The sequence below is a fragment of the Phocoena sinus genome, chromosome 1 (genome assembly GCF_008692025.1).
Source record: "Phocoena sinus isolate mPhoSin1 chromosome 1, mPhoSin1.pri, whole genome shotgun sequence".
Classification (NCBI taxonomy): domain Eukaryota; kingdom Metazoa; phylum Chordata; class Mammalia; order Artiodactyla; family Phocoenidae; genus Phocoena; species Phocoena sinus.
Window position 1 is genome coordinate 58,881,037 of NC_045763.1, and position 27,128 is coordinate 58,908,164.

Below are 27,128 nucleotides of genomic sequence, written 5' to 3' on the forward strand. Positions count from 1 at the left end.
ATACACCTAATTGATTTTCCAGCACGAAAAGCAAGACTGGTAGAAAGGGTTCTCCTGTGGACGCTCTAGAAGAGCCAAACCAAAACAACAGGCAAACAGGAACCTCTCCCAAACCGCACATGCTAATAAACTCACGTACTAAATGTGCCTCTCCCCAGGTTTCAGAATTCACGGCTGCCTTTCTAACCCAAATCAGCATTTAACGCAGCACAGCAGAGATGTCAGGTTAATGACCGTGAAGTGTGAGAAGTACCAGTGCATTTGTATCACATCTGTCTTTCAGCAAGAGTTATTACCAAGACACAGGGAACTGTGGTTTCTTCTCCACCCCTTTGTGCCTGGCTCATCCTTGATTGACTGATTGGGCTGACCCTTTAATGGGAAGCTCTGAATAACTGGATGTTCTTATTAGCAGCCGTTTCCTTACATCAGTATTTAAAGAAAAGCTAACACATGTTCCTCTACTCCTCCACCACTGGGAAAACTATAACTTAATCAGGACAGGGATTAATTACCAATACTCATCTTTCCTTGGCGTTTCCGGATGTTGCTCTGCTTCCAGCTCTGATCAGTGACAAGAGGGCAACTGTCTAACAAGTATAGGAGACTGGGCTGAAAGAACCTGAATTCCAACAGACAACTTTGAAAGTATGATTGTTTACTCTTAAAAATTTCACACATGAACAGGGTACTGTTGTCTCTGAAAAATGCCAAGTGTGCGTGGGTGGAATTGATAGGTTTTATGTAGTCAGATTCCAGTTATTTGAACTATCATTCTAATTTGAGGATGGCAGATGTTGGCATGCATGCTGCCCCTCCCCCCTGCACCCCTGGCAGACATCACTAATGGATCGCAGTGCTCTTTCTTGTTGGGCCCAGACATGAGTCAATTAATACCCTTTTCAACACCTGGCTCCAATCAATTGTAGGTGACACATAAGTTGCAAACAATTAGCTAGCCCTGTTCTAGTGGATTTAGTACTTTAATTTTTTACCTTTAATGCACCAGTTGACGAAGGTATCATTATTTTAGCAACAACCTCTCTATTCTCAGCTTATCCCTCTGCTAATCTGAGCTGCAAATAATATTAGCTATCGGTCACTGCATGTTTATTGTGTGCCAGACACTTAATGCCTAAGTGCCAACTTATATCTGTGCGTCCTTACAAAAATCCCAAAGCAGGCAAGGGTAGCTTGAACCTGATCTGTATCACAGCTTCCAGCAACTTCCCCTGGTGACTCCCTGGCTGAGCTGGTGGCCTCCCTTTAGCCTCCTCCAGTGCCACCACTGCACTGCCCTTGTTGTATTACAAAAGCAAGCTCATGTGGCTGTTTTGTCTTCTCTATTCAACTTCATGAAGGCAAGACCCACGTCTTAGTCACCTTTGGATGCACAGCCCCCGGCACGTGGCTGAGTTCACAGAGGGTGTTTGATAAATATGTTGTAAGAATATTTTTGTTTCTGTGTGTTTTTTTAAAGCTCCTGTTTTCAAATAAGCTCTAACTCATGCTCTACACTGAACGGATAATCCGTGACAACTGCTACCTCTGGTGGTTATTTAACATCCTAACAGCAAGGCGTGCGGGTGCGGGAGGGGGGTGGGGGCAGAAATGAGGCAGGGTCCGGGGCAGCCCCCAGTGGCCTGCTGGCATCTGCTCTTGGCCTCATTCTCCTCTGAGCGGTCCCTCATTCTCTGCTTCTATGTTTCTACCTTCACTCTTCACTGCAATTTTTTGTGTGTGCCTTTCTCTGCCTTCCAAATGGGATCGTGTTCGCCTCAGTTCTGTAATCCTAGCACTTACTAACATGCTTGTGCAGTGCTGCATAAAGATTCTTTGCAGAGATTTTTAGTAAAAACAGCACTGGCCTGAGTGGGGAGAGCAGGGAGCTGCTTCCGGGACCCCCCCCCTCCTTCCCGCGCGGGGAGTTTTCTTGCTCCGCGGTTTCTGCGCTTGTTCACGACGGAACACCTGCCCCAGCAGGCCCGGCGGCACCCAGAAAATGTGATAAGTGCCTTTAAGCACTGTGCCAGGTGAAAAGCAGGTTACCACTTCTCCTTTCCCATGGACGGGGCCCCGGGCTGTCACCAGCACATCCCCATTCCCCTCAGGTCCGGCCCGCTGTCCTCCAGTCCCTGTGCAGCCCGCTCCACCGTCCCCCGTGAGAACCGGCCATGCCCTGCCCCAGCCTGCGGAGCTGTGGCCTTTCTACCACTGCTCACGGCGTCTTCTCGCCTCCTCTCCTCACCACCTCTCCGCACGGATTCTTAGGAGGATCAGGCGTAGCCTCCCAGGGGGGCCCTCCGAGCCCTGCACTGACTTCCGGCTGACTACCTCTCAGCTCCTTCCGACCCCACCCGCCGCCCGCGCTAAGCTCGGGTGCCACCTGTACCACTCATCCTTCACGCCCACCGCCGGGATCCGCTTGGGGAGTGGCGTCACCATCCACCATCCGGGCAGCTGCCCAAGCAGCCGCTCGGGAGTCACCCGGGCCTCCTCCCACTCCGCACCACAGCTTCTTGCTCCTCGTGCTGCTCGCTCGACCTCCCCAATACTTCTCAGGTGGGTACGCTTTTATCCCCCATTGCCACCACGCTGGCTGGGACCACGGGCAGCTCCCCACGGGATTACTGCAACACTGTGACAGCTTTGCTGGTTGGTCTGCCTTCCAAATCCCAACCAATCCCTTCCTCACAGCCACTGATTCCTGAAAGAAAAATCTGATCGTGTCCTCCCCTTTTCAGACTTCTTCCCCAACGTAGCTGTCGCTTCCTCCCGGAAGCCTCGATGATATGCTTCCACAGCGCCTGTAGGAGCATGCCTGTGGGTCTTCTCCACCGAGGGCGCACCTTGCTTTCCTCTGAACAACATGAGCTACTTTATCACTCCCTCTGGCAGGCCCTCCAGCCCGCCACTCAGTGGCCATCTCCCCCTTCCTCCTCGCGGCACCATTTCCTCACGTGATTAGGGCAGATCTAGATGGGTCTAGGCTAGGGCACGGAAATGACCCCATCCTATTTGTCAGGGATGAATTTAGGGGTGAGCATGTCTCAGTTCCGGCCAAGAAGACATAAGGGGAAGTTGGTTGGTGGCTTTTGAAAGGTCTCTTCATTCTTAAACAGGGATGCATAAGAAACCATTCTTTATCTGCTTTGGCACTGGTGTGAGAGGATGGGATGCCTGCAGCCGTTCGGTACCTATGAGGAGAGCTAGCTGATGCTTTGAGGTTGACATATAGATAGAAATTGATGTTGTCAATGAGCACTGAATTGGGCAACTGGGGACAGCCTACACCTGGACACTTTTTTTTTAGGTGAGATACTAAGTCCCCTTTTTGGTTTAGGCCCTTTTGAGTTGGATTTTCTATTACTTGTAGCCCAAACAGATACAGCTTCTTAGGGCATTTTCACTTTTTATTTTGTCTTAGAGGCACTTAGGTATAAATGTTTCTCCTGTGAGACCATGGGCTTTTTAAAGGCCATGTTTGCATTTGATATATCCTTGCAGCCCCCAAAGGCAGGCTTGGTTATCCCACCCCTTGCCTGAATGAAGAGCAAGCACTGTCTTCTGGGCCTCATACTGTGAGGTGCCAGCACCCTTCGCATGGGTCTCACCTTCCTCAGGGGCTTAATTTGTTTTGGTTTTGCTTATGTTTTTCGAATGTTCAACAAAAAAATATAAAAGTTCTATGGTCAACTCCAGGAGGCAGAACCTAGCTCATCCATCCTTATACACCTTATACTGCCGAGCACATGCTTAGTGCAAGGCGGACACTCAAAATGTTTGCTAAATGAATAATCTGCTTCTGATGAGTCGAGGGCACTTAGGCTCATAATGATGAACGGTAATTATGAACAAACTGTGCTAAATATATCCTGGCCTGGGACATCACTAGTGGTTAAGTTGTTGTTTGTTTATATGAGAGCCTTGATCCCACCAAGATGCTAAGGCTTTAAAACAGAACAACAAGCAGAGCCAGGCATTGGAGAATGAAGCAAAAACTAAAGTGCAAGCAGCAGACGTGCCTGCTGAGTGCGCACTGAATGCCCATCTTGTTTGTGCCAGGCCCTGGGGTCACAACCACAGATAAGACAGGCCCACGGTCCTAGAGGCTTTGCACCTGCAGGGTGGGTGGAAAAAAACAGACAACTTCCAAACAGTGTGGTCACTGTTATAAGAGGTTAGGTAGATGGTACACAGGGATGCCCAGGCCAGACTTGGTGAGTCGGGGAGGCCCCCCAGAGGAACATTTATGCTGCTTCTGAATGCAGCGGGGGAGCTAGTTAATCAAAGGGGCACAAAGAAAGGAGGACAAAGGAGTAGCACGATCAGGCTTGTAGTTTATAACAGGCCCATTCTGGCTACATTATGGGGTGCAAGAGGCAAGGCTGGACTCCGGGAGACCAGTTGGGAGGCTACTGCAGTAATTTACTGCGGAATAACAGAGGTCTCCTCTCAAGCTAGAAACAGGTTGATGACAAATGACATCAGGCATGAGTCTTTAAGAGCTCGTGGTGCTGTGGACGTTGCCCAAAGGGTGAGAGCTCTGGATACCAAGCCTCCCATCTTTTGAATGCAGGACAGAGAATGGGTTTGAGTTGGAGGCCACATGGCACAGCCTAGTGGTTTAAAATTTCTACCTGCTGGTAAAACTCTTTGTTAGAATGAAATATGAGAACCTGATACTTTAAAAGAAGTAGAGTAGCCCTGTTGAACCTGGCGTGTGTGTATGTGTGTATATGGATGTACATGTGTGCACACTTGCCCATGAGTGTGTGACGTCATGCCCCTTCATTCACACCTTTCCCATGGTCACGTGCACCGCAGGGACGATCCTGGTCCCAACACAGTGACCCAGCTCAGGCCTCTTTGACCCTCAGTTTTTTTAAAAGTCCCATGAAGGGGCTGGACCTCAGAATCTCTAAAATCAAACACCTGCCTTGAACTTCCAACTTTGGGCAGCAAAAGGGTTTGGTAAATTAAGGGTCCTGGATAACCGAGCACAGGGGTAATCTGCACTTGGAGGTTGACGATTCTCTAGCTGAGAGCCTCTCAGCCAGTCCCCCTGGTTAAGGTTCTGAGGCTGGTGCCCTGCCTGGCTGTCCAGAGCCTCGAACTGGGGCCATCTTCCTCCCTACCATGGTATGATGTTTCTAGGTGAGCCATTATGAGAGAACACAGGCAGGAAGCACTGCTCCAGAGAGGAGACGGGAAAATACCCACTTGAACCTAGCATCACCTTTGGCCTCTCACTTCCACCTCTTCTGCCTTGAAAGTGTCCAGTAGCTTTGTTAATGACACACAGCAGACATCCACCCACTTCCAACTACACCCTGGGAAGGTGAGCACAAGACCAGCATGGCCAGAACGTGACAAGTCATGCGGCCGAAGGAGCAATGACAAATGGGAGCCCTTCTACCTGTGCCCTCAACCTTCCACCTCTGCCTGCTCGGGGAATTTGTTCTTTGGACTACCGCCTCCCCCTCCAACAGCTCCAACCTCTCCCTGTGTCTCCTTTGACATGCATACTTTTGGTTACAGTGAAAAAGCATCTTCTATTTCAAGGGAGAAATATTCAGAGAGAAATCATTGCTTTCCTCGAGAAGGTTGAACCCGGGGCCTGTAGTTCACACATGCCCACAGAGATACTGAGAAGTTCTGAGGAAGACTCAAGACGGCACAGTTCACGTACAGAGAAGCAGCAGTGGACGGAGGGTTCCAAAACCAAGTCTCCGTGCTCAGAGCCACACGTCTGAGGAGGAGGTTTTAGTCTAACTTCTTTTGGGTTTCCTATTGCAGTGACACATAAAAAAACAAGCAAGCAAAGCCCTGGGACTGAATTATTGTAACCATAATTTATGAGGCCTGGGTCCTGCTTTTCTTCCTAAGACCTCATCGGCACCGTGATGACCGAAAATATTGGCCAGTCTCAGCGGTCAGCTCACTAACAGAGGCAGCGGGTCCCCTCAGCTGCTCAAGTCCCCTGGCACCGGCCAGGCGTCAGGACCAGGGAGTGGGCCTGTCCGAGGGTTGCTTGGGTGCACACACTGATGGTACAACCTCCAGGGCTGGCTTGACACCCTGCAACCCTCCGGCCTTGGCTTTTTGAGGCTAAAGAGATGCTGCCAGACACCACTCTACCAGGACAAACAAGCCCAAGAAACACCTGCCAGAAAAGCGTGAAGCAGATAAAATGTGCTGAGATGCTCCCTGTGGAAGTGTTTCCTGGAAACATTTGCCACAATGATAGCCTTTTCCTCACTGTTCCAATGAAAGAGTATCTTTCTACCAACAAAGAGTCAGGAGCAAAATCCAGCTCATTGAGCTGCATATGTATCCCATAATACTAATGGAGGCCGGTGTGGTTTTGAGTGGGGGTGTGAAGACCTGTATAGTTCTTCCTTAGGGAGGCTTCTCTGTGTTGGCTAATTATAGTCTGAACTATTCAATTCAATAAACACTTATCATGTTCCTACTGCATACAAAGCATTGTGGGTGACAGCATAGTACAGAGGTAAACAAACAAACAACTCTGGAATCAAGTGGGCCAGGGTTTGTGTTCTGACTTCCACTCACTCCCTGTGTGACCTTGACAAGGTTACATAACCTCTCTGTGCCTGTTTCCTTATCTGTAAAATGAAGGTAATAATAGCATCTACCTTATAGGACGGTTGTAAGGATGATACTTAAAGCACTTAGAGTAACTCCTGACCTCTAGTAAGTAAGTACTCAATACCTGTTGGCTATTCTTATTATACTCTTTTTGCACCTCAATTTCCTCATCTATAAAATGGGCATAATAACCAAACCTACCTCACAGGACTGTTGTAAGGATTAAATAGAATAATGAATGTATGGTGTTTAGCATAATAGTTTGCACGTGATAAGTTGTGTAATGAATGCTAGTCATTGCTATTCCTAGAAGATCCTCCCCAAATTATTATAAAAATAAGACACCAAAGAAATTCTTTCTTTGAACAATTTGAGCAAAGGACATTTTGTGACTATCCCCCCATCACCCCCTTCCACCCAGTTATGCACAAAACACTGTGCTTTGTATTGAGTAAGCTCCACAGTGACACTCTCAGGAGTTCTGATGTCCCTCCAAATATTCCAGGCTTCCCTTTAACCTGATACTGACATGCCATCCACTTTTCCCTTTAAGCAGCTATTTAAAATTCTGGCTTTGTAAAACAGGGAGCAAGGCACACGTGCTTCTCCTGCAAATGCTTCTAAGGCCTGTCCACTTGGCTTGGCAGGGAACAGCAAAGTGGTGTTCTATGGTATCAAACACCAGAAGTAGACTCAGCTGCTAACCTTATAGAGCTCTTCCTCTACCCTGGCAAAGTGCTGAGCATGTTATACGCATGACATAGCTAAAACAAGGGCCCTGGGGAAGTTTCAGGGTGTCTGAGGTCCGCTGGTGGGAGCAGAGCTAACCTAAATCCATGCACACAAACCCTGGGATACCTGCCTCCCTCTCAAGGTAAGTTCCCCCAACTCATCCAAGGCTATAAGGGTATAAGATCACTCCCATTATTCTCTTGATAGGGCAACCGGTCCTTTTTTTTTTTTTTTTCCCTTTGTCCAACCCTGCCACCTAGTGGCCATTCAAGCACACAACCATAGGTCTTCCCCAAAGGCAGGAGGGACCTGACGGATCAAATCCAAGGTGAAGAAAGAGAGAAATGAATGAAGCACGTTGCCTAAAGTTAAAGAGAGAAGGAAGCCAACATGAACAGTGTGGAAAACCTGCACCCTAGAGTTAGGACGTGGTTCTGATTCAGACTTTGCCTAAATTCCACCTTCAGCAAGATGCTTCCTTCAATCATTCAACAGACATTGGCTGAGGACCTACTACGTGCCCATTGCTGTGGCAGATGGTGGGGACATGACAATAAGCAAGGAGGACAAGTCTATCTTCATAGTCCAATGAGAGAGGAAGATAATAAAACTGGGAATCAACATGACAACACTAGTTGATATAAATCAAGGACTTATTCTGTGATTATTACTCTCGCTTTAAAAATGAGTGGGAGACAACTACTGAAGCCCGCAAGCCTACAGCCCGTGCTCCACAACAAGAGAAGCCACCCAATGAGAAGCCCGCGCACCGCAACGAAGAATAGCCCCCACTCGCCACAACTAGAGAAAGCCCAAGCACAGCAACAGAGACCCAACGCAGCCAAAAATAAAAATATATTTTTTTAAAAAATGAGTGGGAGAACATGTAAGCTATGATTAATAAACCTTTCTAAGTTTCTGAAAATGAGGTTGTTGGACTAGATGCTAAAAAATTTCTAAGGCCTCCTTCCAGCTGTTTCTTTTTACTTCTAGGACTTTTGGGGTAGAGCTTAGACTAGAAACCATGTCACTTAACCAAGAATCTAGGGCTTTCTCTTCATACACAGTGCTAATCAATGCTTATTAATAATAAGCGGTAGTTATCAAATACTTACTATATGTTACATCCTGAATTAATATCAGCTCGTGCAATCCCTTTTCCAAACTATGAGATATGTTTAAAATGGAAATAATACCTGAGTTAAAAAAAAATCATGATCTAAAATGGTTAAAAAAAAAAAAGGTTCCAAGATAAATGGAGAGAAGCTTCCAACGCAAACCAGGTGTAGGATTCTTAACCACTATTTTGTCTCTGATCTAATGGTGGATTAATGGTGGATTAAAATTACTTACGTACTGGTGTCCTCAGGCTCTGAGGACTAGAATGGAAAATGGGCCCAAGCAAAAGATGGTTCAAAGAGCAGTTACTGTCCAGGAAAATAAGGAGCACACTTCTCAACAGCAACATTGTTTTCAGCGTAACTCTGGGACTCCAAAAAACAGTTGCAGAGCCTGCGAGGCCACATGCAGGCAGACCGACCCCTTGGCTTTATTTCTGATACCAAATGAATAAAGCACGTTCCAGCAGTTCCACTGAGTACATCAGAGATCAGCAAACTCTCCAACATGGTATTGCCATCACCTTTATTCTGTCCTCCCTGGTGTATCTATGCTGTATCTGTGGTGGGAGCGATCAGGCAAACTCCCACAGTGATTCTGCAAATGGAGGCATTGGGTTCATGGGCGGCCTTTGCTCCAGAGCCACAGGAAGCCTCCTCCTGCTTCCTGCAGCAGGACCACTTCCTCCTAAACCTGGGAAAGCAGACCCTGTGGGACCTGGAGCTTCCCAGTTTTGTAAAACCCTCACCTCCCTGGCCAGGGTCTCCAGAATGACACTCCAGTGGGCCAGAGTGAGGACATATGCTAGATACACTGAAATGTTCAGCCTGCAATGCTCTGCTACCCTTCTCCGAATGGCAAAACCTCACTTAACTTTCTAGGTCTAGAGATCCATGCCTGCCTTGCCCAACCACTACCCCTGCCACAAGCCAGGCCCGCCCATCATAAGAGCTGCTATGCTCCCATAGCACCTAGCACGAGATCAAAATCACTGGTTTGTCTGTCTGTGGACTGTGAACGCAGAATATGGACTGGGTGGCTTACCCATCCTTATGCACTCAGCATATGCACTCAGCACCCTGTCTGGATTGCAGAGGTACTGACTTGCAAAGAACTGGAAAGTAGAGCAAGGAATTCCAGGGCTTAAGAGGTCATTTCGTTTCAGCTCCTGCCCAATATAGGATTTCCTTTGAAATGTCATTAAAGAAAAACAAAAGTTTAAAAAAGTATGTGTGTACATTCATACATATACGGCATCCTTCTACCAGAAAGAAGCGCATGGTGGTAAAGACACAAAGAACAAGATCCACTCAGGTCTATTCTTTGAGAGTTAGCCATCATCTTTCTTGAGAAGTTTTGTTTCCTCCTTATTTTTCAAGAAATGCATGCTACTTAGAGAAAAACGTGTGAGATACATTAACATGGATACAAGATAACAAAAGTTAACATGTTGCTGTATTTCCTTATCTTTTCTCTATGAGCTTTTAAAGTAGCTGAAATCACACTCTATTATACAATTTTATGTTTTGCTCCTTTTCAGCAGTGACATTTCCTGAAGTGATTATAATCTCTTCATAAGCATCCTGTTTTAAAACTTTTATTTTGACATAATTTCAGACCTAGAGAAAAGTTGCAGGAATAGTACAAAGAATTCTCTGATACCCTTCACCCAGATTTGGATTCCTCAAATGTCAACATTTTATTATATTTAGTTTAATTTCCCTGCACTCTCCCTCTGAGGGTGGGGCGGGGTGGGCAGGGCGGAAGAGAGAGAGATGATGTTTTTTTACCCCTAAATACTTCAGTGTGTATTTTCTACAAATAAGGAGTTCTCTTTTTTTCTTTTTTAATTAATTAATTTATTTATTTATGGCTTGTTGGGGCTTTGTTACTGTCCAAGGGCTTTCTCTGGTTGTGGCAAGCAGGGGCCTCTCACTATCGCGGCCTCTCTTGTTTTCGTTTTTTTTGGTTTTTTTTTTGCGGCCTCTCTTGTTGCGGAGCACAGGCTCCAGATGCGCAGGCTCAGTAATTGTGGCCCATGGGCCCAGTTGCTCTGCGGCATGCGAACCCGTGTCCCCTGCACTGGCAGGCAGATTCTCAACCACTGCACCACCAAGGAGTTCTCTTAAACAACCTCACTACAATTAATATACTGCCGTTATCCAATCTGCAACCTTACTCAGATTCCGGCAATTCTCCCAATAATGTCCTTTACAGCAAAAGAAAATCTAAAATTCTACGCAGCATTCAACTGTCTTTCCTCTTTAGTCTCTTTTAATCTGGGACGGTTCCTAAGTCTTTGTATTGATATTTCACGGAGTTGATATTTCTAAGAGTAAAGGTCCAGTTATGTTGTACAACGCTCCTCAATTTGGGTTTGTCAGCTGTTTCTTCCTGATCAGATTCAGGTTTTGCACTTCTGGCCCATAGAAGTGAATACACATCATTTTTAATGATTTCAGTAAGATTCCATTTTACATAGGCATTTCCTGATTGCAGAATCTTGGGCTCTTTTATAATTTTGCTGTAATTGCAAAGTGAAGCTCTTTCTCTTTCTGCCTACCAACTATCCATTGGCCTTTCTCCATTCACTTCTATATTTAAGGATATGATATTAACAACTTGTTCTAAGATGCTGCTGTCAACATGCAGTCCCACAACTGATAACCGGCCTTGCACACTGGCATAAGACATATTTTAATTTAGGGAGACAAAAAATAATATTGCACTGCTGTTTCAATAAGCTTTGCCTTAAAGGATGGTTACAAACAGCACTGCTTCTCTCATGATTGACCCTGAATACATGTGTTCGTTTGTTCACTTGTTCATTCTTTTGTTTGTGTGTTCCGTCATTCATTTGAAATTTTCAGAGCGTCATTCATTCGAAATTTTCAAAATTCATTCGAATTTTCAGACACAAAGTGTCTGCTTTGTGCTAGTATTCTTCTAGGTGCTGACGTCAAGCTCTCGTGTAAAGAAATAAACACGGTAATACAGATTATTCTAAGGGTTATGAAATACCCTGGTATCAAATAACGAGAGGGGGCGCTCCAGATGGAGCAGGCAAGAGCCTGGTGCTCTGAGACAGACACAGAGGCGCTATGGCTGCAGCTGGGACGCACAGAGGAAAAAGGGAGCCTCTCCAGTTCCATCCCATAATACTTATCACGACTATCCTCAAAATGTCTGCAAAACCTGCCCTTTACCAAAAACATGAACCCCCAGATCGACCAAGCCCAAATATGCATTTCTAAAGTGTGCCCTCCTCCTTCCTGTTCATCCTGGTCAGCAGAGTCTGAACTTCAGGGTGCGGCCATTTGTGAATAATAATGAAAGCTTGAAAATGCCCAGAAATTAGTGGGAACTTACAAACCATTCTGATGCTGCTCAGCCTTGCAGTTACCTGGACATCAAGGAATCATTAATGAGTCAGGCTGTCTCAACATTAGATTAATGGCCAGTTTTAACAGTGGAAAGGGGACAGATGGCCAGGAAGAGAGAAAGGTGTGTGTGTGTGTGTGTGTGTGTGTGTGTGTGTGTGTGTGTGTGAGTGATCTCCTCAAACAACTGGGATGGTGGCTGCAGCCACGAGCAAGGAAAGAAAAGCAACCAGTCTGTGCTGTGCTGTGGCCTGAGGCTGGGCCAGCAGCAAGTCCAGCTCCCCAGGCCCATTCCCTCCTCTGGGTTGTGTCAGAGTGAGTCAAAAGGCAAGAAACTAGAGGATTCTCCCAGGAACTATTCCTGGGAGAAATATACCCCCCCACCCCCAAATAATGCCTATTTAGTGCTTAGGACAACTGGTTTCCATACACTTGGGGAAAAAGCAAACAGATGATACCATCAAAAAATTGTTTTTCTTACATAAAAATTTCGTGAGATAAAAAATTAGACAATATATATAAAAATATGATCAATAATCATTAGAAAACTCCATTAAATATTGAAAACAATTACATGAACCTACAAGGTGTGTGTGCACATTCGTTTTCTTTCACATCTTTCTTTTGAGGAAAAACAGCCCCAAGGCAGTTAATCTGATGTATGAGTAACAAACAGCCTCTTACAATGCCAGGCTCTCAAATCTGAAGTGCACCTAAGGGTTTCTGAGAGCAGAGAAAGGTTTAAAAAAAAAAAAAACTATTAAAAGCATTACTAATATAAACACTACGATTGTATCCTCCACTTGGGGGATGGAGATCCAGGACAATGGAGATGATAAACATTCACCGGGGACAAGAACTACCACTTGGTGAACGAAAGATAGCAGATGAGATTCTATTAGGTAGGCTCTTATTATTGAAGACACAACAGAAGCTAAACAGTCAGGTCAGTTCTGGTAATTAAAAGCAGTTGAGTAATTAACAAAAGATTGATAAAGGTGTCAGGATAAAATCATATTTCAACAGAAGATGACATATATGGGAAGGTTTTTATATTTCAACCATTATCCTTCTGTTTTGCATTTTCCTTTTAAAAATATGTAGGAAATAGTGAAATGGCTATCACCTAGTTAGCCCAAATCTGACTTTCTGGAAGCTGTTAGCAGTAAGTGTAAATGAACTAAGGCAAATAATTTAAACTCGCAGCACTAAAGCAAAAGACGTCAACGTGGGCCGTGGTGAGCTGGAGTCTGAAAGTCAGGATCACTAATAGATATCCAGTTGGTGGCTGAAATCCCTATTTTCTGGTTGGTTCTATGTCTCTGCCACAATCTCAAGGAGTAAAAGAAGCCTACAGGGCATCCCTGGTGGCGCAGTGGTTGGGAGTCCGCCTGCCGATGCAGGGGGCGTGGGTTTGTGCCCCGGTCCCGGAAGATCCCACATACGTGCCGCGGAGCGGCTGGGCCTGTGGGCCATGGCCGCTGGGCCTGCGCGTGCGGAGCCTGTGCCCCGCGGCGGGAGAGGCCACAGCAGTGAGAGGCCCGCGTACCACAAAAAAAAAAAAAAAAAAAAAAAAAGAAGCCTACAGACCGGTAAGGATTGGCCATAACTAGCACTGGTGGCAGAGCTTTGGCAAAAAAGTCCACTACAGTTTAATAGGTGTGAGCCTTAAACCTAGTGGCATTTTAACCATTTTACTCTTTACAGATATTAAAAAAAAAATTTAACCCTAAGTTTAGAAACAGTTAGTTTCAAGGCAAAAAACCCACCCCAAAACCTTATACACCCAGCCCCTTTCACTGTCCTAACTCATCACAGGCTGAGAATTTCCAGATATCAGTCATGACAATGATGCCTGATGGCTCATTTTACACAGTCCTCTATTTCTCCACCAGGGGGTGAAGTTGGCCAGCATTTGACTGAAAGAGAAAATTATTTTCAAACTTGGGTATCCTTTTGCATAGTGGTAGAAAGACGTTCACATACAAAAAGGGCCTTTCCCTCCTTTCGCTTCTTCTCAGTACATTTAATCCTGACTGATTAGCAAAGCACTCCAGCCCTTGTGCGGCATGAGAGGGAAGGGACATGATTATGGCTGAGAGCAAGCCAGCACACATTATCTGCACAGTCCTGTAGGTTGGCAGGCCCATTCTCCCAAAACTTGAGATCAGAGTTATGGTTTTGCCAAAGCTGATACAAGTTTCAAGGATATTACTTTTTTTTTTTTTCTTAAAGGAGAATTTTCCACCAGGCCTATTTTAGTCAGCTGATGCCTCACACGGGGCTGGCTCCCTCCTGCCCGGCTCCTTTGCTGGGCCTCCCCTCCCAGCAACCACAAAGCCACGGGAGGGCTGAGAGCACCCGCCCTGCCTTCCTGCAGGAACGGTGGGACCTTTCCACCCTGGGGGAGGGTGTCTGGTGGCCAGGAAGAAGCCCAGACAGCAATTCTTGGCTGGGCCTCCCTCCCCCTCACTCACGGGGTTAGGAGCTCTGGGAGGGAACTCAGGTCTAGCTGGGTCAAGCCGCAGCAGAGGACACACACACACACACAGGGCCAAAGCCTGTTCCTGAGTTCAGAAGCAAACTGGAGTTTTAGCGTCTTGGTGAAGGCAAAATGGGGTGGAGGGAAAGACGCGGAGCGCTGTGCTAGTTCTCCCCGGACCTGGGACAGATCCAGTGTTTTTGTGGATCCTGAGCCTTGTACAATTTGGGGGCCTCTTTAAAAAAAGAATGCAAAATTAGGAATGAGCTATAGGACATCAGAAGGAGTCCTTGCCGATGAGAGATCCTGAGGCTTAAGCTTCATAACCGCCATCAGCTCCTTCGTGGGCCCTGGAGTGGAGCATGTGTGGCGGCAGGGGGCTCTCGTGAGCCTTATCCACAAAACGGCAATGGGGGGTTTCTCTAAGGCCACGTGCGTTGGTTCAGTCCCTGCCTCAGGGAGTGGGCTACGGAGCTGGGCAAGGAAGAAGGCAGGAGGTTCGGTTCCGCTTCCTCTTCATCCTGCCCGCACGCGTGGCAGATGCTCCATACACACTTGCTGACCCACCAACTCAAGTGGCCCCACTGCTTGGTCCCCTACCCGTCCCTCCCTTCTTTCTGGCTTCCCGGCCACATTTCAAGTTTCCACATCAAGGAGGATTACTGCTGAACTGTCTGTCTGCAGGGGTGAGTAAGTCAGACCCAACCTATGAAGGTTTCCTGCTCACCTGGATCATTCCTCACCGAAGGTGTCCAGGCATGAGTGACACAAACTTCAGAATCAGCCCAACAAATAATGATGTCATCATCATTCTTCGCAAACCTGGTATTTGGTGCAGCACGGGCACCTGGTCGGTAGGAAGCAAGGGGATAGGAGCTCTGTTGCTCAGGACTGCCCATTGCTCCAAGAGGACCCTAGGGACGAACTGCTTAACGGAGTGCAGGTGTTGCCCTGTGAGAGGAGAAAACCTCCCTGTCAGGAACCCCTGCTCCGCCCTGGCCAGCTCGCCACCCTCCTGACCAAGCCCCGATCTCCAGTCTGGGTCATCTTGTTATAGTCTGGCCCTGTCTTCTCCTCCATGGCCCCTTCTAAGACCTCCTTGGATGCCGGGAAGGTGCCCACCATGCATCTTTATCGCAAGAGCACAAAATAAATTGATGTGAATTTAGAGTATCTAGCTAAATACAGCTATGCTTGCATGTTTCCACGGGACTTGTAAAAATAATATATAAACTCTCCTAATCTAGTGGCGAAATCACTTACTCAAAACTTAAAAGGAAATGAGGCGAAGCCTAAAAAAATGGAAAGCCATTTGGTTTAGTTATATAGCTTACTTTCATATATGCTACAGTTTGGTATTTATAAGCAAACCAGCTGCTAAATGTTCTTTCTTGAACAAAACAGTGAGAACAACTTCTTACATATAAAAGTGTCTTCGTGAAGCCATTTATCACAAGGAAAAAAGTGTCCTGCAAATTCTTATCTGTAAAATGGAGCTAATACTGTGATGGGAATATATTATTTAATGGCCACCATTATTTGGGTGCTTACTATGTGCCAGGCCTGTGCTGAGCATTTCATATAGATTATTTCACTTAATCCTCTCAATAACCCGGTACAGGATTATCCTCCACTTATTAATGTGAAATTTGAGACTTTAAGAGTAAGTGACTTGCTCAACTATTGCTGGAGGATTGACACTTGTTTTCAAGGCTTTAAAAGTTTTTTAGAAATCATCACAACAGTCAAATGCAAACAATGATAATAGCCCATTTACTGAATATATACTATGTGACAGGCCACTGTGCTGAATTCATTACATGCATTGGTTCCTTTAATACAGCCCTCTTGCAAGGCAACTGTCATTATCCCCATTTAACAGATGACGAAACTGAAGCGCAAAGATGCTAAACCACTCTGCCCAAAGCATCTCAAGCAGCTGAGGAATGGTCTGAACTCCAGTCTCTCTGCTTATACTATGCCACCTCCCTACTGTAAAATGCACACAAATATTAATAGAAAGTTTGTTTTCAGTAACAGCCCGTTAGCTATTTCATATATAGAGATTTTTGAAGGGCCCAGTAAAAATCACTCTATTCTTTCATGCCAAGAGAAGAAGATAGGTGAGCAGTGCTAGGGGAGATGAATTCTGCCCTCCGGGCCTCTGTCTCCAGCATCACGTGGGGCAGGAGGGAGGGCACAGGGGCGGGGGAGAGAGGGAGGGAGCTGCACCTCACCATCTTTGTAGACAGCATGAAAAGTAACACTAGCATGTAAACCAGGTTCACATCTGGATACATAAGGTTGAGACTTGCCAGGGGAACCAGTCCATGATGGAACGACCCAAAACGCATTTAGCGTTTTCTTAGGCCATTGTCCCCAAAGTGACTTCAACTTTAGCTGACCCAAGAGGCTTGCTAGCACCATGTCGCTCGCTCATCTGAGATGCTGCCTTCACCATGGGTGGGGAACAAAAACACAGAGTGATCAATTGTTGTGGGATCCACCGTCACAGTGGCCCAACTTGCACATGACAAAGAAGGTCACCTGGCAGAGAGGCCAGTTCACGATGCTGGGGAGAAGGCAAACCAACCAGCTGAGTCCAAAGGACACTTAAACATACGAGAAAAACTGCAAAAAAGCAGGGATGGGGTGTCTTTGGAGGGCAGTAGGGCACATTCGGCAAGGCTTGATTTTGGAGAGTTCATCAACTGTGGATGGACCCCTGATTCCAGATGCCCCCATGAAGCAAGGCAAATCAGCTCTCAGATCAAGAGAAAGGATACTAGTTAGGGTAATGAGCATGAGAAATGGTGCTTGAACACAGAGTTTCCCAATACTAGCTTTCTGCTGGGGTTATGTGCTGTTGGCGTGACAGCAAAGAAAACCGGCCCAGAGACAAGGTCAGAGGCTTCCCTGTGGTTTTAGAGAACAGAGTGTTGGTGCAAACCTGGCTGCCACTCGAATCCCTGCAGCCCAGGCAGATTTTCTCAGACGAGCCTCACATGCACACTTCTGATCCCATCAAAGGCCAGGTTACAGGGACTCAGGCTTGGCTTCATGGGAGCAGCATCTTTCCAACGACTCCAAGCATCTGAAAATCGGAATGGGATGCTTCTTGGGAGGGAGGGAGAGAGGGAGGTAGGGAGCTTGCCATGCCTGGACAGTTTTCAAGCACAGGCTAAAGGACCGCTTTTCAGGGTGTTGCAGAGGAGTTCCTCGAACTGGGCCAATAGTTAATATAACAAGATGCTCAAGTGGAAGTTTCCATTGTGGCAACACAATTCAACAGATGGGAAATTCCAAAGCCGGGGCCAGACCACTATATGGAAATTCCTAAGAAGTTGACCTAGCTGGTTCAAAGGTCCATAAGGAGGATATTAACAGGTTCAGGACGGTGGAAAGTGATGGAGGATTTTGTGGGGCAGATTCCTCAGAAATGCTTTGATTCCTGGCCTCCCCAAGGTGGGTGGAGTGGTGGGAGTCCACTTTTCCTCTCAAACCTGGAGACAAGAGTTTCAAAAGACAGCACCTGGAGGGCTCCTCGAGTTTGGGGATTGGTATGTGACACCTGCTTGAGGAACCAAAATGTGGGAGGGGAGCTGAAGCAATATAAGGTGACAGTAGAAGAAAGGGTCTGCTTGCCCCCTCCCCTGATGGGGGGTTAAAGGGCACCAGGAATGCCAGCTCTGGTCTCTTTGAAACAGGCTCTACCCACCAGGGCTTCAGACTGAGGATGAGGGAACCCCAAAGAGAGAATCTGTATGGGAACGAGAAGCTGATGGAGGATGGTAGCAACCAGCAGAAGGAGAGGCACTGCCCGAATCCTGGGAGGTCCTGGTGGAATGTGCTGGTGTGGGAGTCCTCAGGACAGCCATGGAAACAGCTAGGAAAGCAAAAGAGAGTCCATTCACCCACCAGCCAGGCTCAGAGAACCCAGTGCCAGGCGCGACAACAGTGGTCAGGTAAGAGCTTTCCTCTCTCCCTGCCTCACCTGGGCAGGCCTGGAATGGTGGGCAAGATGGAGGGAAGTCTTCTCTTGGAGTAAACACTGACTGTTCACAGACTAAAGTGAGCATTTCCAATTTCCAGAAAGTATGCGGGGGTGTGTGTGTGTGTGTGTGTGTGTGTGTGTGTGTGTGTGTGTGTGTGTGTGTGTGTGTCACTTATAGGGGCCGTAGGACTTTTTGTTACCTAAGAGTAACCAGAAACGTCATAGGCCTGATCAAGTTTTTATCAGGAAATGGGGAAAAACACACCCCAGTGAATCAACTTTAAAGGCATGGTGAGAGACAAGAATAAAGCTGTGTCTTAATTACGTCTCACAAGCTGTGCTGTACAGTGTCCTAGTCACAGCTAACCTTTGCAGCAGTGCCTGTGGGCCAGGCACTGGGACGAGGACTTTACGGACATGACCTCATCCAGGCCCCCAACAGCTCTGTGAGGCAGGTATTATCACCCCTTTGACAGAAAAGGAAACTGTGGCTCAGAGAGGTAAGGCAACTTTCCCAGAGTCACACAGGGAGGTGAGCAGAGTAGTAGCTCGGACTCAACCACAAGTCTGACATTGAACTGTGGACTCTCTTCTCCCAGATGAGTAGTTTTCAGCAGCCAGTGGTGACCAAAGCAGGATAGGGGCTTGGGATCTTTCCATCCTTCCCTCTAAGCAGTCCCTGAGCTAGAAAAGCAGAGAGCCAAGTTTGAAAACCACTGAACTGCATGATCTCAGCAGTCTCCTCCAACTCTGGGGTTCTAGGATTCTATCATGTGGGGGTTGGGAGTGGAGAGGTGTGGACCCACAAAAGAGGACACGGGGAAGAGGGAAAAGCCAGACTTTGTGTCCTGTGTTCCCAGAGAGGCAGCCGAAGGAGCTGGTTCCAGCAGGTGGTACCATAACAAACCTGAGGTTCAGAGAATTACAGTCACGTGTATAAATATACAGTTCAGACAATGCACATAAAGCACTTAGCACAGGGTGAACACCAGAGTAAAAGCATTAGGTAAATGGCAACTACGACCGTGAAAAGTTTACATATATGCCTAAAACCCTCAACATGCAATTTGATGACACATCCTCAGCCACTGACATCACTGTGTCTGTTCCATAGGGAGCTGTGTTTATCATGGACGCTAAACTCTACTCGTGGAGCCAAGAAAAGAAGTGAACACATAAGATTAAGCTAGCCAAAGCTAAAACAATTTGAGTAAGTCTGCTCTTAAGCAGTAGGGGGCTAGGGAGTCCTATGAAAAAATCATGGAAGCATGATCCCTTTCTCCAGTTTAAAAAAAAAAAAAGTATATACACAGCATTTTGCAAAAAATTAGAGAAGCCCATTCATTGATTCATTCAATGGATTACAGATCCACTGAAGTCTATTCATCATCTTCAGGTTAATAATCTAGATCCAGGGGACACGACATGAGGTCGTCAGGCCAAAAGCTGCCTACGTGACCCTACAGTGGGGTCACCTGCTAGTCTGATCATGATACTAAACTTGGAATAGGTAGTCAATGTAACTGAAGCTGAATCTAATTTTAAACCTTTCAAGTTTAATGGACGCCAAATGAAGAATTTCTAAATCAGTGCACTCTGGTACCTAGAAATTTTAATTGCTTGGCATGCTCTCTCTTTCCTTTCTTCTGGTAACAAAATTCCTCCTTTTTCCTAGGGACCCTGTGCCATGGGCTTCAGGTACGATTCATCCTCTGTCGAGGAACACATGAACAAGCCCTGGCCAAGCAGATACTGCTTATTGCCTACTGCCTACTTCTAGCCGGGTTGATTCAGGCAAGGAATCCAAACTGGGCCAGACCTCCTTGGTACTGTTGTTAGAACAATGACAAAAGAGGCACTCTCTTTTCTCTGAGATCCACAGCTGTGAAGATGATGGAAGTGTAATGCTGATGGCTACTTCTGCAAGGTACTGAGGGGGAGACTGCCTGAGAATGAAGCTGACAGAGTTAAGCAGAATCAAGAGATGGAGAGAGTGAAGGATAATGGCCTGATGTTTTCTGGAACACCTGGATACACCTATGCCCGAAGTCCATGCCAACACGGACATGTTAGTCATTAAGTCAAGACACTAGTTTAAGTTGGACTTCTGTTACTTGCTACCAAAATAATTCTAACTAAGAAACCTGATCTAAATGAAGACAAAGCCCAAAAGGAAATTCCCATTTATGGGCAGTCCTCGTGGAATTCTGGGCTCCTCTCTGACAATGATCCTTACTGAATTAACTTTTTTTTCATCCTATGCACATTACTTTCATATCACCTATGCACATTACTTTCATATCACCCTCCCTTACCAGTGCTGCCAACCCATCAGACACTACTGCTGCAAAAATTATTAAAGTCACCGACTAGAAGAAGAAAATCACATAAGTGGACAACAGTAGCTCAGTTTATAGTTTGCTGCCATCCAATACATCCTTGGAGTCTACTAATCTTATTCCAGTGAGCTTCTCAAACTGCCCTGGTTCCCTCAAAAGGTACAGAACACTCTGGTATCTAAAATGACCAGAGCGCACAGGGCTCAAAACAGAAGGAGAGATACACGTGGAGCAAGCGAAGTGGGCCACACAGGTCACAGTGGACAGGGTCAGTGTAAATTCTGTGCATCAAAAAGCCACTCGCAGACCTGAGTCAGGGCATAGCACGATTTGGAGTTGGGAGAAATAACTTTCACTGAGTACTTCCCAGGAAGTTGTTTGTTATTCTTTTAGAACTGGGATGGTAAGGAGATCTCAACTCGTGTGCCAAGTCTGGGCCATAGCCAAATGTCTGGGCTCAGCATCAAGAGCCATGACGGTCTGTGACATGCATCACACGGGAGGGAGGAGGGATGAATATATATGCTTGTTATTACAGCTGAAAGTATTACTTTTTTTTTTTTTTTTTTTCGGTACGCGGGCCTCTCACTGTTGTGGCCTCTCCCGTGGCGGAGCACAGGCTCCGGACGCGCAGGCTCAGCGGCCATGGCTCACGGGCCCAGCCGCTCGGCGGCATGTGGGATCCTCCCCGACTGGGGCACGAACCCGTGTTCCCTGCATCGGCAGGCGGACTCTCAACCACTGCACCACCAGGGAAGCCCTGAAAAGATTACATTTTATACTTGGGTGAAGCAAGGCCAGCAGAGAAATGCACACCTGGCCTGGAAGGCGCTTCTTGGGCGGCACTCAGGTGTCACACATCGTTGGTCTACATGGAGGGTGGTCCTCGTCAGTCATTTCTATAGGGATGTTGCTCGCTGCCTTAGGTGGCATCCTCCCCCTGAGCACCCAGGGGGAAATTACTCTAAGTCTCGAAAGAATCACAATCAACCTTGCTTCTTCTGAGTAACTCGAGTGCTTTTATCCTCTAGCCACCACGACCTCCTAACTGAGCACGTTCTCCTAGTACTGACTGCTCAGAAACTCAGAGGCAAGGCCATGGGGGCTGCTAGTGTGTGTACAGGCTCTCACTTAAGAACTGGGGGCCTAACCTAATCTCGGATTTCACCTTACTTTTCCTTCCCCACAAATTTCCTTCCTTCCTTCTTTGTCTGAATCTTAACATATGTGTATTTAAAAGGCACCTCAAAACTCTTTGAAAGAAGACAGGCACATACACTAGATCAACAGCAATCAAAATCATGTACGACGCATCAGACAGTGAACAGAGGACAGTTTTATAAATGCTGCCTGTTGTGATAGCTGTTACAGGGGAGTCCCAAGCAAGCAGCGTGAGCCCGTGGTGGGCCTTAGACCAGAGACAGCCCTGGGCCAAACTGTCACGTCAGCAAATGTCTCAGACCACGCCCTCCCGCCCTCCTGCACTCCCCTCCCCCTACTCCATCCTTCCTCAGGCAGTTGGGGGCCCTGTGGTCCATTCCTGCACGTCCCACACCTACTCTCTCCCTAGCACTGTTGGTTGCTCTCCCTCCCCCAACTTCTCCCACCAATCAAAGCAGATCACACTTCTACAGGTCCCTGTACTTGACACTGGTAAGCTGTCAATGGTCGATAGCGGCTCAACCAACTATTTCTCTCAGGAATGAAGAGGGAGGAATCAAAGGACTAAATCACTAATGGTGGAATAGGCTGTAATTATGATACAGATGCAACTGAACAAGGGGATCTTCTCGTCAATTTCAAATAATTCTATGGGAAGCAGTTACCACAGTGCCCAGCATACAGTCGGCATTCAATAAACAGTAGACACTAAATGACTACTGTTGCTGTAATTATTAATCCTTCCACCACTGGATTACTCACTGTCTATTCCTCTATCACTACCATGACTACCACCACAGAGGTAACTGCCCCTTTTGAAACACTGGCTAGCCACAGATCCATAATCAATTAATGTATTTTAATTACATTCTATGGTTTATAAAGCACTTGCGTATACATCATCCTTTTTTTTTTTTTAAGAGGAGGGAACACTTCTTTTTATTCTTTTTTTAAACAACTTCATTGAGATATAATTCATATACAATTCACCCATTTTCATGTACAATTCAGTGGTTTTTAGTACATTTACAGGCACTGTGCAACCACTGCCAGAATGAATTTTAGAACATCTTCATCACGCCAAAAAGAAACACTATACCTTTTAGCTATCCCCCCATGTCCCCCATTTTCACCTCCCAACCCTAAGCAAGGAATAATCTACTTCTGTCTCCATGTATTCCCCTATTCTGCATTTTCATATGAATGGAATCATATTATATGTGGACATTTGTAACTGGCTTCTTTCACTTAGCATAATATGTTCAGGGTTTATCCATGTTGTAACATGTATCAGTACTTCATTCCCTTTTACATCATCCTTTTTTATCTTCTTGGCAATCCTCAAGTTAAATGTTATTTCCGTTTTACAGATGAGGATACTGAAGCTCAGAAAGGTCACATTTATAAGGTCCTAGAGCCAAGAAGTAGCAGAGCCAGGACTCAAACCCCAGTCTCGTATAAATTTCTTGTTCTTTCCTCAACAAGTGGTTGCCAACTGTGTAGCTATTACATCAGAATCATCTGAGTGCTTCAAGATCCCCAGGGTTCACCTAATGAACGTAGTCGGCCCAGTGAAGGGACTGTGAACCTGTATTTCAACAGGTACCTCATGTGATCCTGGGGAGCTGCTGGTGGGTGACCAGGTGCAGGGTCCTGGTTGACTAAGTACCCACTGTCCTCTTGGCCCTGTACTGAGTACTGCAAGGGAGACACATGGAACCTTCTGCTCCCAAGGCACTGACAAAGCTACCGAGGAGGTAAGACTAGCGAAGCTGAAGAAGGGTGCATGGTGGAAGACAGTGTTTGGCTTTGAAGTATTCGGAGCAGAGAAGATCACAGATGGTGGGAAGAGGCAGGGAAGGCCACGTTACAGAGAAGGGAAGATTCTACCGGGCCCTGCAGAATGAGGAGGATTTCCAAGCAGAGAAGGGGTGAGCTGCATGAGGTGTCCTCAGGAGAAACGGTAAACAGGCTAGTCTGGCTAGAGGAAAAGGAATAGTGGGAGCTGAACAAGAGAGGACTGGGCCGGATAATGGAAGTGGAGAAGCCAGAGAGGAGTCTAGGCTGGTGTGGTGGATGACATGGGGGCACTGACAGTTTCTAAGCAAAGGAGGAACTTCCTGAAAGTTGAATTGAAGGAAGACTGGTGTGGCGGTGCTGCGTACCATGAAGCGAGGCTGGGAGCGGAAAGCTGGTATTGGCAAGACCACCCAGGATGCTGCTGAACTGACCGGGATGCCAGGCGGCAGACAGCAAGACCAGGATCCCAGGGTCTGTCGATCAGAACGGACCGAGGGGACGGGCTATGAGATGGGAGCGTGACCTGAGCCCTCTCACTCTCCAGGCGCTTTTTTCATTCCATCACAGCTGTTTTCGTGAGACCCATAAACACTGTAGGGTGGATTGTGAAAATGGCCGCAAATCTTCCCCTCTCTGTAACCATCCTCCCTGCAATGTGATTCCGCAGCTCGTCTCACCAAGAGGTAGAATCTATTCCTGTACCTCTTGAATCTACACTAGCCACACAGCTTCTTTTAGCCAACAGAATGTGGTGGAAGCAATGTTGTGGCTCTGAGCCTTGGCCTCAAGACGCATCTGCTGTGTCTCTTGGTACCCTGCCCAAATGCCATGTGCACAAGCTCAGGGTAGCCTGCAGGACAGTGAGACACATGTCTTAGTCATTGTCATCACTCCAGCGGACAGCCAGGTGACCCCCAGGCTAGGTGACCTGGACCTGCAGCTGACTGAAGACACATGAATGGTCCTAGCTGAAACCAAAAGAATCACACACCTAGGCCCAGCCCAAATCGCCAACTGACAGAATTATGGGATAAAGAAATGATTGCTATTTTGAGTCAGTGAATGTTGAAGAGGTTTGTTATACAGCAAAAGCTAACTGATACACAATGCAAATGACAATATCGCCACATATCAGGGAGCGGTGTCACCTGAAGCCTCAGAAGCTTTTTCACTTCAGAAGTACATTACTTTCCCAGCTCTAAAGGAAGTTTTCTACTACTACAGAACTGTTATCTCATGACAGTCACATTTAGGTTTAAAGAGAGATGAGAGAAAAAATAGGGCAATAAGAAAGCTAATGTTACATCTATGAGCCAATCTTCATTACAACACACTGCAAGGAACTGTCTGAATTCCTTGGCTGAAGTATCACTTTGTTGTTTTGGATACTGTTTGAAACAAGCAGACTATCAACAGGGGCCTGGAAATAGTTTCAACACACACAAAAAGTTTTTATTTTAATAGTATTTGGCATGCAATCATAGATCTTTTCCCTGATCATGTTCTTAGCAAAAGAACATGGATTGATCTGTTTTTTTAAGGCATGGAAACATCGTAAATCATTTCAGAGGGAAAAAAAATGTAAATAAATAGACATCTAATCATAGTACTAGTAGAGATGCATCTAACTTAGAAGTGTATCATTTCAAAAGTGATGTCAAATGGTCACTTTGTTTTAAAAATGAAAGAGCACTTACCAGTAAGACTCTGTGTGGCCCACCGTTACTAGGTTTTTAGGTGATGGAATAAGTCTGAAATAGAATGAAACAAGCATTCCATAAGTAAATCACATTTGGAAAGGGTGTGCCTTCGATCCCAGTGACTGCCATCACATTGAGTACTTATTCTTTTAGTTAAAGATTAGCAAAGCTTTTTCTGGCTCCTGATGGAATAGGGAGAGTTTTTTGCCTACATATTTCAACTTCCTGAACAGAGAGCATTCTCTCATCTCCTTCAGGGAGTGTTCAAAGTCTGAGGCCAGTATAACTATAAATGGTAGTGTTTTTGTCCAAACCCCTCCAAGTCAGTGGAAGCCTCCCGGGTTGTTGCTCTTGCTTTGGTCCCTCCACTCCCTTCTGCTAGCACCAAGCCATGAGTCCCTTTATAGAACCGATTAAAAAAACGGATGGTCCAGTATAACTTGAAGGGCAATAGGAGGAGTGTACCAGGCTTTTCAATAGTGATCACCTGATCACAGATAACCACACCTTTTTATTTTATTGATAATGGTGAGCCTAAAGCCCTGCTGTTCCACAGAAATATAACACAAGCCACATATATAACTTTAAATTTTCTAGTGGCCACATTAAAAAAGCAAAAAGAAACAGACGACAATTTTAATATTTATTTAACTGAATTTACTCAGAATATTATCATTTCAACATGCAACCAATACAAAAAATGATTAATGAGACATTTTGCTTTCTTTTTTTTTTTTTTTTTTTTTTTTGTCATACTAAATCTTCAAGACCCAGTACATTTCAACTCGGGCTAGCAGCAGTCCAAGTAGTCAACAGCCACAGCAGCTAGTGGCTTCTGTACCAGACGGCATGGGCCTAGGGAACGATCCTTGGCCTCAGGTACTGGAAGGATCCAAAGTGAGTGAAATGCACATGGAGATTTTGTTTATCTATTTTCCTGCTCTTAGGAATTCATCATTAATTACCACATTCCATGATGTCATTTAGTAGAAATAATAACATAATAATAGGAAGAGATGTGGGAACATATGTATATTCATAACTGATTCACTTTGTTATGAAGCAGAAACTAACACACCATTGTAAAGCAATTATACCCCAATAAAGATGTTAAAAAAACATAATAATGGCAAATACTGTATAGTACTTGCTATTGTTTCTCGCAAGCTCCCATGTTACCTTAATGAACCCTCACAATAACTTCACGAGGTACGTATATTATCATTCCCATTTTGTAATGTAGGAAACTGAGGCACAGAGAGGTTAAGTAATTACTCAGTTATAAGATACTGACAGAGCTGGGATTCTAATCTACGTAGCTGGTCTCCAGAGCCCATGCCCTTAGCCACTATACTCTCAATTAAATTTGAACGGGTCAAAATAAGATAATTACTTTCAGTTTTAATTATAACTGTCAAGTGATCCAAGGTTGCTCCCATCATACATGGTCAGATAATAGCACTGATGGCAGATGGAGAATTGATGGGATGTACTAGCAAATTAAATTTAAAATAATTTGGGGTGGGAACACAAAATCCACAGGCAAGCCTGGGGTCAAAAAGACTGTACTGCGTCTAGGGGCCTTTCTGGATGACCAAGATGGGGGTGCAGGGAGAGGTTAAGGTGGGGTCTTTGGAAAATCGTGTCTTTGTGATTTTTCTGAGGGAAGAGTCTATCACTTTCATCTGATTCTCAAATGAGTCTGTAAGCTAGACATCTCTGTATCTGTCTTAGCAGGGGTAGGGAGTAGAAAGGAATTACATAAACATATCCTTTCACTTTATTAATCTGTGCCCCCCTCCAAAGAAA

The 27,128-nt window shown here is 45.9% G+C and overlaps 1 protein-coding gene across 5 annotated transcripts in view; it reads right to left on the reverse strand.

Annotated features, from left to right (window-relative positions):
• Positions 1-27,128, reverse strand: part of GNG12 (G protein subunit gamma 12) — a 124,528-nt gene that overhangs the window by 50,181 nt on the left and 47,219 nt on the right. For all 5 annotated transcript variants that reach the window (XM_032637932.1, XM_032637945.1, XM_032637938.1 and 2 more), the window contains exon 2: positions 25,317-25,370. The gene's annotated coding sequence lies outside the window, so the exon portion shown is untranslated. The remainder of the gene's footprint in view (positions 1-25,316; positions 25,371-27,128) is intronic.